We start from the raw sequence: 12,023 nt of genomic DNA on the forward strand, positions 1-12,023 counted from the left end.
TCAAAGCACTACAAAAATATTCCCCTCTAGACAACACAAGGAATGTTACGCCCAGTACTGCCCTGAGAAAAAAGCCAGTAGAATGTTCACAACATTTTTCAGATTGTGAACTTAGAAATTGGTAAAGATTGGTGGTGATAGCAGTACATATTTTTCTGTATAAACATTAACATTTATGCCCGATTTTTGAAGCTATACCAACAATAATATAAGATATATTGGGGGAAATTAGAGTAAGATAATTTTAATATTCTCATATTATTTAAAAGGGGAGTAGAAATAATGAATCATTTTAGCCCTCAGTAATTTAAGCATGCATAGCAAAATTTCAAGAGGAAGTCTGTTAAGAAGCAAGGCAGACTTTGTAAGTTACAAGCATTGTAGGGAAACATATAATAAGAATATGAAACATTGTGGGGGAAATGAGAAAGTAGACAAAATAATGAAAATAAAGATATCACTAACACATATACACAGAACTATCATTTCCAAAAGAAGAGACTGACAAATTCACCATTATTATAGATAATTCTTTTAAGTTGGCGAAAAGTACTTAAGGTTAGAGAAGATTTAAACAGCATGCAAATTGATTTGAACAAACATACATAGAATTGTATACTGCCAAGTTAGAGGATGTGAATTTTTCCAAGGCATGAAACATTACAAAAATTGCATACACAATAGGCCACAGGTTAACACACTTAAAAAAATAAGGGTCATACAAGATAGGTTCTTTGATTAGAATGCAATTGGTCAGAAATCAATAACCAAAAGATAAAGTTACCATTGAACACCAAAAGAAAGCCAAACTTCAGAGTATTTCATGAATCAAATAAGAAATAACTTCGAAATTACAGGGAATTACCTCATAAACTCTGCCCAAACCCAACTAGATATCAGGCTTGAAAGAATTGTCCAGCCTGGATCCTAAATCCTTGTAAATTCTCTTCCTTAATTTCCTCAGTTTGAGACATTATTAAGATTCTGTCAAAGTAGTGTTCTCTCTTACTGCACCAAATCTAATAAGCTTCTTTTTTCTTGATTAACATGTTTTCCTGAAGGCTTCTGGGGAGTCAGCATTTGACAGAAGGCATTTCATCTGGAATTACATTAAGGCACCTTAATAGATGAGCATTAGTGAAGACCTGGATTTCTGTGTTGTCGCTGAATTGGGATGAATAAAAGTCTCACAGCTAATATTTTTCTGCCTGTGTTCAAGACAAGGAGCTCAAGTCTTTCTTCCACAAAATAGAACCGAACGGTAACAAAAATGCTACCTATCAAAATTCAGTGATGTAGTTAAAGATGGTACTATGGAAGTTTAGAGCTTTAGATGCATAGTTTAAATAAGCAATAACTCAGACTTAAGAATAATGATGCCAACATCCAAATGAAGTCAGGAACAGATGCAAAAGATACAGAATACACTCATGGGACAAGCAGAAGTAAATGATAAAGAGAAAAAAGAAATGCAGTAGAAATCAAAAGATATATTAAAGGGTCTCAAAAGATGACCCTTTGCAAGCACTAAAATGTTTTAAAAGTAGACCTTTTTACTTATCACAAATTGATAATCAAGTCACATATAAAAAAATATGATAAAAGGGGCTGAAGCCAGTTAGCCTGATGTGAACCTTTTAGATAAGTTTAATCATCCTTCAATGGCAGCCTCTCTAAGACATTTTTAAAATACAAAATTGAATTTCTCTTCTTAGAGAATGGGGTCAGTCTCTACTGATCGAAATAAGAGAGGGCGGAAAGCATAGGTTTCTTCCTTTTAGAATTTTTCTCCTTTTATACTGAAAAGAAACACAAAATTCATATTGGCAAAGCTTTTATGATGCCTTGTTTATCACTAGATCTTTTCCTGGTTTCATTAGATCTTTTTCCTGATTCCAGCTACTAATTCTGTTTTTAACATAAAGAATGAAAAGAAATTGATTATTTGGTACAATGACAGTTCATTCCAGGTTTAATTTTATCACCCACAGGAGTGTGTGTGGGAGAGGCACATCTATCTATCTATCTATCCATCTATCATCTTAATCATCTATCCATTTTTGTTATTTAAATCCAAGGATGTACGCATGACAGAAATGAATAACAAAAGACACTCTTTAATACCAGATACTCAGGGTAACAATAAAGCAGATGTTTTCAACCTCAGTTGACAAGGAATCTGCTCTTATTGTTAATCTGCATTTGCTACTGAAGTCACAGCAAACTCAGATTTATTCTTCTCTGTGCTTTCCATTTATTGCCACAAGGACTAAAACCTTGAAGTCCTAAGGTTTGAAACGGCCTGAATGTTTTATTGTTCTAAACATTTTCTATACACACCTAAATATTTTTCTCAGATTATGCATTCCAGAATTTTTTAAATTTAAGTATTCATGATCTCCTCCTCTATTATTTAAATAGCATTAAATGCATATAACAATTGTGGCAATATTCAGTGACCTTTTGGTGTGGAATAATATTTCACCTAGGCAGAAGAGTGTAAAAGAAAACCTTGGTCTTATAAATAGATGAACAGATATTATACACCAGCCCTGAAATTATTTCTGCTGTTTAAAAAATATGTGGATATCTTTAAAAACATCTTTGTAGCTAAATGCAGCCTTTGATTTTGACATGCATTTCTTAAATTATGAATGGTTTTCAGTACTTTCCCTATGTTTTTTGGACAATTTCCAGTTTTTTTTCTATTTTCTTTGAAATAATTGTTCATATCCCTTACAAATTTTTTTACTTGGTATAGTTTCTTTTTTTTTGTGGAATCTTTGTAAATTGAGAATATAAACCTCAATTTGTCTTACGTTTGTCTTATGTTTTTCAAACCTCTCTCAGTATCTTGTTTCTTTTTTGCTTTAGTTATTGCAATTTTCTCTATATGAGATTAAATTTATATGGAGACAATTTTATTTTTTTTCTTTTATGGATTTCATGTCTTCCTAGGAAAGCCATTGACACTTCAGAACTAGAAATAAACTTATCCAGGTTACTTCTCGTATGTTGAAGGTTTCATTTTATTTAATTTTAGCTATTTGATCGATATGAACATTATTCTGCTGTAAGGTGAGCTCATCTTGTTTATATTTATTTGTAAATGAAGAGCTTCATATTTTTTTCTGTAGCTAGAAATATCGGTTATTGTATACCTACCTTTCCGCACTGACTTGAAATGATACTGTGGTCTAGAATACGTCTGGGACAGATTTTATTTTTCAATGGCAATCACAACAGATATGATCCCACTCTCGATGCTTTTCTTTCTACATGACAGTGACACTCCTCCATTGAGAGATGCGTCTTTGTTCCCTCCCCTTCAACGTGGCAACAACTTTGTATCCAATTTGGCTAATAGAATATGGCAGGAGTGATGCTCTATGACTTCTGAGGCTTGGTCATAAAATACACTAGAGCTTCTTCCTAGGCTAATGGGAAGTCCTTGGGAGTCCTGAACCTCCAATATAAGTCCAACCATCCTACACCCACCAATGGAGAAGATGAGTGGTGAGATCACAGATAAAGTGAGAGAAATATCTGAGGGGACTCAGGTGTTCCAGCCCCCAGCCGTTTGAGTCTTCCCAGTCTGAGGCGAGGCAGGTGAGCAAGGGTACCTTTAGATGCTTCAGCCACCAGCCTTACAGACATGTGGGTGACACCGAAAGGAGAGAGGAGCTAGCTGCCCCTCTAAGCCCTGCCCAAATTGCAGATTTGCGATATGAAATTTTGAGGTGGAGTGTTTTACAGCAATAAATAACTGGAATAATTCCTACAGAGCTTTCATTTCATCTATTCTGCTACAACTCACTGATTGACTTTTTATTCCTCCATAGCTATCAGATTTTTAAAGTTTCTCTACCTTTAAAAAATAAAATGTGGGGCTTCCCTGGTGGCACAGTGGTTGGGAGTCCGCCTGCTGATGCAGGGGACGCGCGGGTTCGTGCCCCGGTCCGGGAAGATCCCACATGCAGTGGAGCGGCTGGGCCCGTGAGCCATGGCCGCTGAACCTGCGAGTCCAGAGCCTGTGCTCCGCGACGGGAGAGGCCACAACAGTGAGAGGCCCTCGTACCGGAAAAAAAAAATATGGTAGAAAAAAATTTTCTGTTTTACAGAAAATTTCTTGGACTTTTTCTGTCTCTTCTTGTTTGTTCTTTCTTTCAGAAAAGCAAATTAATTTAATACCCTCAAGCAAAAAAAATAAAAATAAAAAAAGAACAACAACAAACAGAACAAATAAACCCTGTTTGGTTAAATTGCTATCCCATTAAATGTTAAGCACAATTGGGAGATAATTGTTAGTTTCATTTCATCAGCTCCAAGAGCGAGCTATGCTTTAAAATTTATTTACATCTTTATTTTGATTTAAACAAAAGCTTTTAAAATTTTATTTGTGCAGGTTGTTTTGATATAGACTATTTCCTGGCAATGGGTACTCAATAAATTTAGCTATTGTGGTAGGTTTGTGACTATTTTTTTTTCCCTTATTTGTAAGGCAATCTTTATTTTCAGTGTGTTCTTTTACCGTTGTAAGGGGATTTTTAATTCCATTATATTGATATCTTAAAATGGTTACTTCATTTTTACCATTGATTTCTGCATATTAATTTTATTACTAGTCACTCATTACATTCACTTTCCATTTATAAGATTTTAGATGATGCTTTCTGGGGTTTTTAGTTATTCAGTGAAGACATGTAAGCCAATAAGTTATTCTTTAAAAAAAAACAGGTATCTATGTGTTCCTATCCTGCAAATAATATTTTTATTCTCATTACTGTCTCTAGCCTCTTGGCAGTAACGCAGGGCAGAAGGAACATTCCATGCAGCAGGACTTGCTAAAAGCACAAGGATCTCAACCTTCACGAGCCTCCTGTAATGAAAGCTCATTGTTTTCCAGTCCGGATCTCTTTGCTAGTAATGCCAGCAGCGATAGCAGTGAGGCAGAATGATATGTATACCGTGGTGCTTGCAGTGGCTCTGAAAATCTAGCGGGAGTTAGGAGGAGCCTACAAGGACCCAGGATGCCCCGCACACAGGTGTGGTGCGCTCCTGGACCATGCCGTCAGCTGCCCGCAGAGCTCTTCTTGGCCCACTGAAACAACCACTCACAAAATTCTCCGGTCCACCTGTGAGGTGGAGTTAGATAGAGGTGGTCTTCCATAACACCAGCAAACTGCTCTATCGCCTCACTACAGTGCTACTAATAGAAGGAGAGGACAAGGTAATCCCGGCACCTGGGAGCCACAGCCCCGCCATCCAACGGTGTCAGCGCCAGTCCAGTCCAGCTGACCCCCGATGACAGTCTCGCACCTTAGGGTCACAAGCAGATACAACAGGGCTGGCTTTCTGCAGCTTTGTTCAAGCTCTTCCTCCTTGCCCTCTGACACAGCCCGTGTGATCCACCAAGCACGAATCTACATTTAATTATCTTCTTTCACTTTTTCCGAAGTGTAAATCAAGTAAACGTATTGCTTATAAAATTGTGACTATGTTCACATTTTATTTCACCACTGATTATTTTTATGTCCCTAGAGTAAATGTCCTTGTTTGTTTTTAGAATGTCCTCAGTCTATTAGGTGCTTTCTGGGGTCAGCACTTTAAGGGCAGGATTTCTTGGATTCATACAACAATCAAGAAGTAGATACTATTATTAAACCCACTTCTCAGTTGAGGAAAGTGAAGGGTTGAGAGATTGGGTAACTTGTCCCAGGTTCCAGCTGGTTAATGAGGAAGGCTGGATTCCCAGGCAGGAAAAGTGAGTTCAGGGGAATCAGACAGGCTCACGCCACACTCTCTTGCCCCTGAAGATTCCTTGTGAGGGGTAAGAGTTGAATTTCGTCAAATGCATTTTAGAAATTTATTGAAATAAATGTTTTATGTTAACCTGTAGTAATATGTAAATATATATGCTTTATTGAAGAATCCCTGCATTTAATACAATGCTGAATTTACTTTATTTTATTTGCATTTTTTCACATTGCTATTTTATAACAGTGATTGCTCTAGAGAATTATTTTAATGCCTTCTTTATCAGGTTTAAGTATTTCAATTTTGCTGACTTGGTAAAAACAAGAAAGATTTTTTTTCTCATAGTCTCTCTTTTAAAAACATATCTGAGTTAGTTATACTGTAGGTCTGTGTCTTTAACAGCATGTAAGAACTGCTTAAAGGCAGTATTTTGTGTATATACTCCTGCTGTGTGTGATATCTGTAGTGACAAAGATTGCTGGAATTAAAAAAAAAAGTCCTAAATTGTCTTCATGTATATAGAATTATGTTTGTTTTGTTATGGTGGTGGGAGGAACGGTTACTTGATTTTTCAATTCCAACTTTGCCACGCGGGCTGTGGAATTTTTAAGTTTCGCGGGGGTATTATGGGGAGATGCGAAGTTAGCACACTGCCTGACATGTAATAATCGGTGAGTAAATATTAGCTATAATATAATTATCATTAAGTGTACAAATTCTAGTGTTTTGGAAAAAGACAGATATCCACCTAAGTGCTTTGCTTTTGTTTTTGTTTTGTTTTCTGATTGACCCCTTACTTGTGGTGGACTCAGTATAAAATAGGATTATTTAGATAATTAAAATCTTATAGATGCGTTCACATTCAAAATCTTTTTTCAAAGATTTATAATACTCTAGATGGTTTCAAATTTTGACACACTGCAAGTGATTCCTCCCTAACAAGGTAGAAGAAGAAGGTTTTTTATAGGTCATTTGTAAAGGCATGTATTATTTTAAATTTGTATTAATTATGTGAAATGATTTGTGTATCTTTTCATATCAGGGATTAATATATTCAATAAATTTTGTGAAGTCCTGATACAGATCTTAAAAATTTTAGCCACTAACCTTTTTTTGGTAAAATAATTCCAAATTGAGTGAATTTTATATATCATAAGCTTTCATTTTTTTCTGGGATAAATGCCAAAGTGCAATTTCTGGGTTGCATGCGAGTTGCATAATTTTTTGTTTGTTTTGCTTGCGTGTTTGTTTTCAGAAACTGCTAAGGCCTTTTCCACAGTGGCTCTACCATTTCCCATTTAGACCAACAATGTATGTGAGTCGGTTTCCCCACATCATCAGCATTTGGTGTTGCAACTATTTTTTATTTTAGCCCTTCTGGTAGGTGTATAGAGATATCTCACTGTGGCCTGAATTTGTGTTTTCCTACCAGATAATGATTTGCAATATTTTTTGAGCATTTGTTTGCCATCTTTATCTTCCGTGAAATGCCTGTTCATGACTTTGGACTATTTTCTAATTTTTTTTTTTAACTATTGAATTTTGAACGTTCCCCCGTCCCCCCAAATTCCAGATACGAGTCCTTTGTCACATATGTAGTTTGCAAATATTTTCTCCAAACCTGTAGGTTATCCTTTTGTCCTCTTTACGTGATCTCTCACAGAGCTATAGTGATTAATTTTGATGAAGGCCAATGTATCAATTATTCCCCTTTTATGGATCACACTTTTGGTGTCGATTCTAAAAATTCTTCATCCAAACCCAGATCCCTAAACCTGTCTGCTATGTCTTTTTGTAAAAGTTTTATGGTTTTACATTTTATATTTAAGGCCAAGATCCATTTGGAGTTTTTGTATAAGGAGTGAAGTTTATGGCAAGTTTCTATTTTTTGCCCATGCATGTTTAACTCCTCCAGCAGCACTTGTTGAAAAGGCTACCCTTCCTTCATTAAATTGATTTTGCACCTTTGAGAAAAATCAGCTGGGCATATTTATGTGGGTTTATTTCTGAGTTCTCTATTCAGTTTCACTGATCTATGCATCTGTCCCTCCACAAATATCACATAGTCTTGATTATTACTGTACCTGTATTAAACTTTGAGATCAGATAGACTGAGCTGTTCCACCTCATTCTTCTCCCTCAAACTTATTTTAGTTATTCTAGTTCCTTTGCCTTTCTAGAAAATTTTAAAATAACCTTGTCTAAATCTACAAATAATCTTCCTGAGATTCTGATAGAAATTGCCTTAAACCTATATTATCAATTTTGGGAAAATTGACATCTATACTATGTTGAATCTTCTGAGCCATGAACACAGGATGTCTCTCAGTTTACTTAGAGCTATGATTTCTTTCATGGGCATTTTATAATTGTTAGCATATGGATCTGTACATCTTTCGTTAGATTATTTAAAATGGAGTATTTCATTTTCTTTTTAGTGATTGTGAATGGTATTGTGTTTTTAATTTCAGTTTCCACATCTTCATTGTTGGTATGTACATATGTGAGTCATTTTTTTGTGTTGATTTTGTATCCTGTGACCTTCTTTAACTAACTTGTTCATTCTGGGATTTTTTTTTTTTTTTTTGGTTTCTTGGGATTTTCTATAGACAGACGTCATCAGCAGATAGGAGCTGTTCTGTTTCTTCCTTTTCCCTCTGTATTTTCCTTTTATTTCCTTTTCATGCCCTTTTGTTCTGGCTATTATTCTTATTATTCAGTTAATTTTTGTCCTGCCTGCTTCCATATGTTGTTATTTTCTAAATTGGTATTTTAGTATTAGAAATAGTATAATCCATTTAGAGAGATGATAGGAAACATCTTTCTATCCCTTTTACAGGAGATCTTTCTATGGCATAGAAAAATCAAGAGTTAAGAAGGTCTTTTTGAATGTGATTCTGCTGTTTACTCTTTGAGCTTCGGAATGTTGCATTAACAATTTGAGCCTCTGATTCCTCATCTAGTAAATGGAATAATAGTACTTATTATAGGGGGAAAGGACCTTTTGGCTCATTTTTACGAACAGACGCTTCTATTACTCCATCCTGGTTGTCCTCCAATAGAGGATAATTTAAAATTCAAACTTGATTATTTAGAGCTCAAGACAATGTTTTGGAATAATTATTGGTGGTTGATGTCATTCTGTCTTAAAAACCCAAACTCATCTTTCTTATTCCTTCTTAGTTTTAGGGGTAGTCAGACCCAGGCGGAGTCTACAAGCTTGGGGAAGACCAAATATGTGAGCCCATGAGTACTATAGGTTCTCTGTAGCTGGTGGATCCATAGACTTTAGGTCCCTCTTTGATCCTCCCTCTCTCTCTCTCTCTCTCAGTTGCTCTCTCATTGAATACAGGAGGTCAGGCCTACTTAAACACAGTGATTGCTTACTGTAATGGGAAGATCTAAGTCAACATTGCTAATGTCCAGAGGTATTTATTTCCTAGAGTATCCGTGTAAATTCTGACACTATCAGCAATCAGTTTATCTCATATTTAATTCTATCAAATCACCAATTTGTTTTCTCTGCTGCATGCATAAATCTAGAGCAGAGATTACAAAATGCACAAAATTAGATTTAGTTGCAATTTAGAAATGCTGTCATCCATGGAAACTCATGTCTTAATTATCACATTTATGTCGTTTTTTTTTTTTTTTCTTTTTCTAATTAAGGCTAGTGGAAGTTGTTTTATTTCATTCTAGTGTTGTTTCTGTATTTTGGCAGTCTCAATCCTTTCTCTGTAAGAAGGCAATTGAACTTGATTTTTAACTGCTGAAATGAAGCTAAGATGCACATAAAATTTTTCTTTTAATTGTCATCTTATATTTACTAAAATATTTCCATGTCACAAGGCACTGTAAGTTACTCAGTTCTGAAAAATTCATGATAATCTGAGTTTCAAGTGAAATCTCAAGCTATACTCGTATAAGATTCAAAGCATAAAATGGCACAGAGTTGAATGTGTAATGACTTCTATTTTTATTAGCCATACTGTAGCTTGTAAGCATTTCCATATCCCATACTGTGTGACTAGTAACATAGATATATGTAAAGTAATCCAGGGTTAAGAGTAATCCACTCAAGATATCTTTACTGACAATGTGCCACTGATTTTGAATGCAAACCTTAAAAGCACAGGTGTTGGGCTGTCAACAGTTATGCATTTTTGACTGATTACTGCGTTACCATGCTATTGTATAAGAAATATCTCTAGACAGGCAATTGCCTTGTGAGATTGATCTAGACTCACAGGTGAATACAACTTTTAAAAGGGTGGCATGGCTGTAATTCTTTACATGCTAGAATTGTCATCCTAACAATTTCTTCAAGGATTATTGGCTACTCTATAATCTGCGGCTTGTATGCTGAAAAGCATGTAGATGTCCAGTTACAACTCCCTCCCAGGTTAAAACAAAGTGGCTGCATCCTTGAGAACTGCACGTAGATTACCTAATTATCCTCCTCCCCTTAAAACATTCTGTCCTCCTGCTTCATCTGTAGTGCTATTTTCCTTGTTCAGAAGCATGGGCTTCATTTTGGACATTTCCTGAAGCTAATTGATGGACCGGGCTAATTTCAGTGTCTAATTGTCATGGTTCAGTCACCCTGATTGCACAGATCTGCTTCCTGCTGGTTCAGTCTTACTCTCACCACACAGAACTTGACTCTGACAGTGAATAAGCACCGAGGCCTCACCTATGCCTCACTGTGCCGTTTTCTGAGTTCTCCACTCTTTTAAACACCCCTTTCAGTTATACTTCCCTCCACCCCTTCTTTAATGATGATCTCCTTGCAGGTGTTTAGAAAATCCTGATGATGAGATAAATATCTTATTTGTCTCTAATGTGGATTTTCTCAAATTCTGAATTGCCAGAGAAAATCACCTGAATGTCCCTCTGATACGTAATTCTTAGCAGGACAAAAATCCAAATAGATTGTATTCAAATTTCCTATCTCTTATAAGCTTTGTCAGGAGTCTCTTTCTTTCAACCTCACATTCTGCGCGCTGTGCAAACTTTCACAGTCTGTGAGGTGCTCTCTATTTAATGCTTCAAAACACTAATAATTTTTCAATGAATTTCTTTTCATTTTTTCCACATTATATTTAATCCCATAAATTCCAAGCTTGCCTAGACCTTTGAAACCCAAATTAGGATTATTTCGGCCATAGATATATGATAGTATGATAGGTTTAGTTATATTGTGGTTAATAAAATCTCAGCCCTTATAACAAGAACTTATTTCTTGCTTAAGCTTGAAATCTATAAACTGCATTCTTTCCATTCTTCTACTTGGAATCCTGCTTGATGAGGTTCACACCATATTTTCTAGTTGTAATGCAATGTGTTTAAAAGCATGTGTGTGTGTCTGTATTCTATAGATTCTAAGAGTTTGGGAATTAATAGGGGAACTTAGTTTGCTTTCCCTCTGAATCTAGAACATACTTTTGAACAAATTATTTCAAAACGTACTTTTTGAAACATTGGTAGGAAAGGTTTCGATTTCTTAGCGAACAGGATTTAATATAAATAAGTTTCAGTTATTTACATTGACCATAGTCAATGAGGCTGAAAAACGTCAAAGAAGATAAACACAGATGCTTTGAAATAATACAGATTTTGCTTGTAGGGCATACTTACAAATGGCTAACTGCAGTGTTTTAAGAGTTTTTATGTCCTTAATGCTTTGGTTGCTGCATTGAATATTTATATTTTGATAGTTTGATGTCGTCAGAGAGAATGTTGCTCTGTTTCTTTCTTTAGATCAGTTATAATTAAGTTAGCTCTTAAATGTACCCATCAGGGAAACAGAAGTCTTCCTGACCTTCATGATTAGATTAAATCCTTATATACTAGACATAGTTGCAGTTTTTCATTAATACATGTCATTATTTTATCATGTTTACCCCATCTACTGAACTATAAAATCTATAAGGGTAAAAGACATCAATATTTGACTGTCAGTGTACTTGTATTAGTGAAGCCTCAATACACTAGCCCCTTGACAAAGATTTTTAACTAAATGGATCAATACAACGTATTTTTGAAAGTATTATTTTGTAGATATCAATCTTGTAAGGGGCAGATAATATGATTCAAGCATATTCAATCTCTAAGTCAAAGAACATTTCCAATAATCTGAGAAGAATGAAAATAAATGATTTTCCCTTTTAGCTTTTCAAATTGTGCCCTTCTTGTGAGATTAATTTTTACCCCAGTGTACATCAGTAAAAGGACTAGCACATGTACTTATATATAGCCCTTGTTAT

Source organism: Lagenorhynchus albirostris, chromosome 14 (assembly GCF_949774975.1).
Source record: "Lagenorhynchus albirostris chromosome 14, mLagAlb1.1, whole genome shotgun sequence".
In the NCBI taxonomy this organism is placed as follows: Eukaryota; Metazoa; Chordata; class Mammalia; order Artiodactyla; family Delphinidae; genus Lagenorhynchus; species Lagenorhynchus albirostris.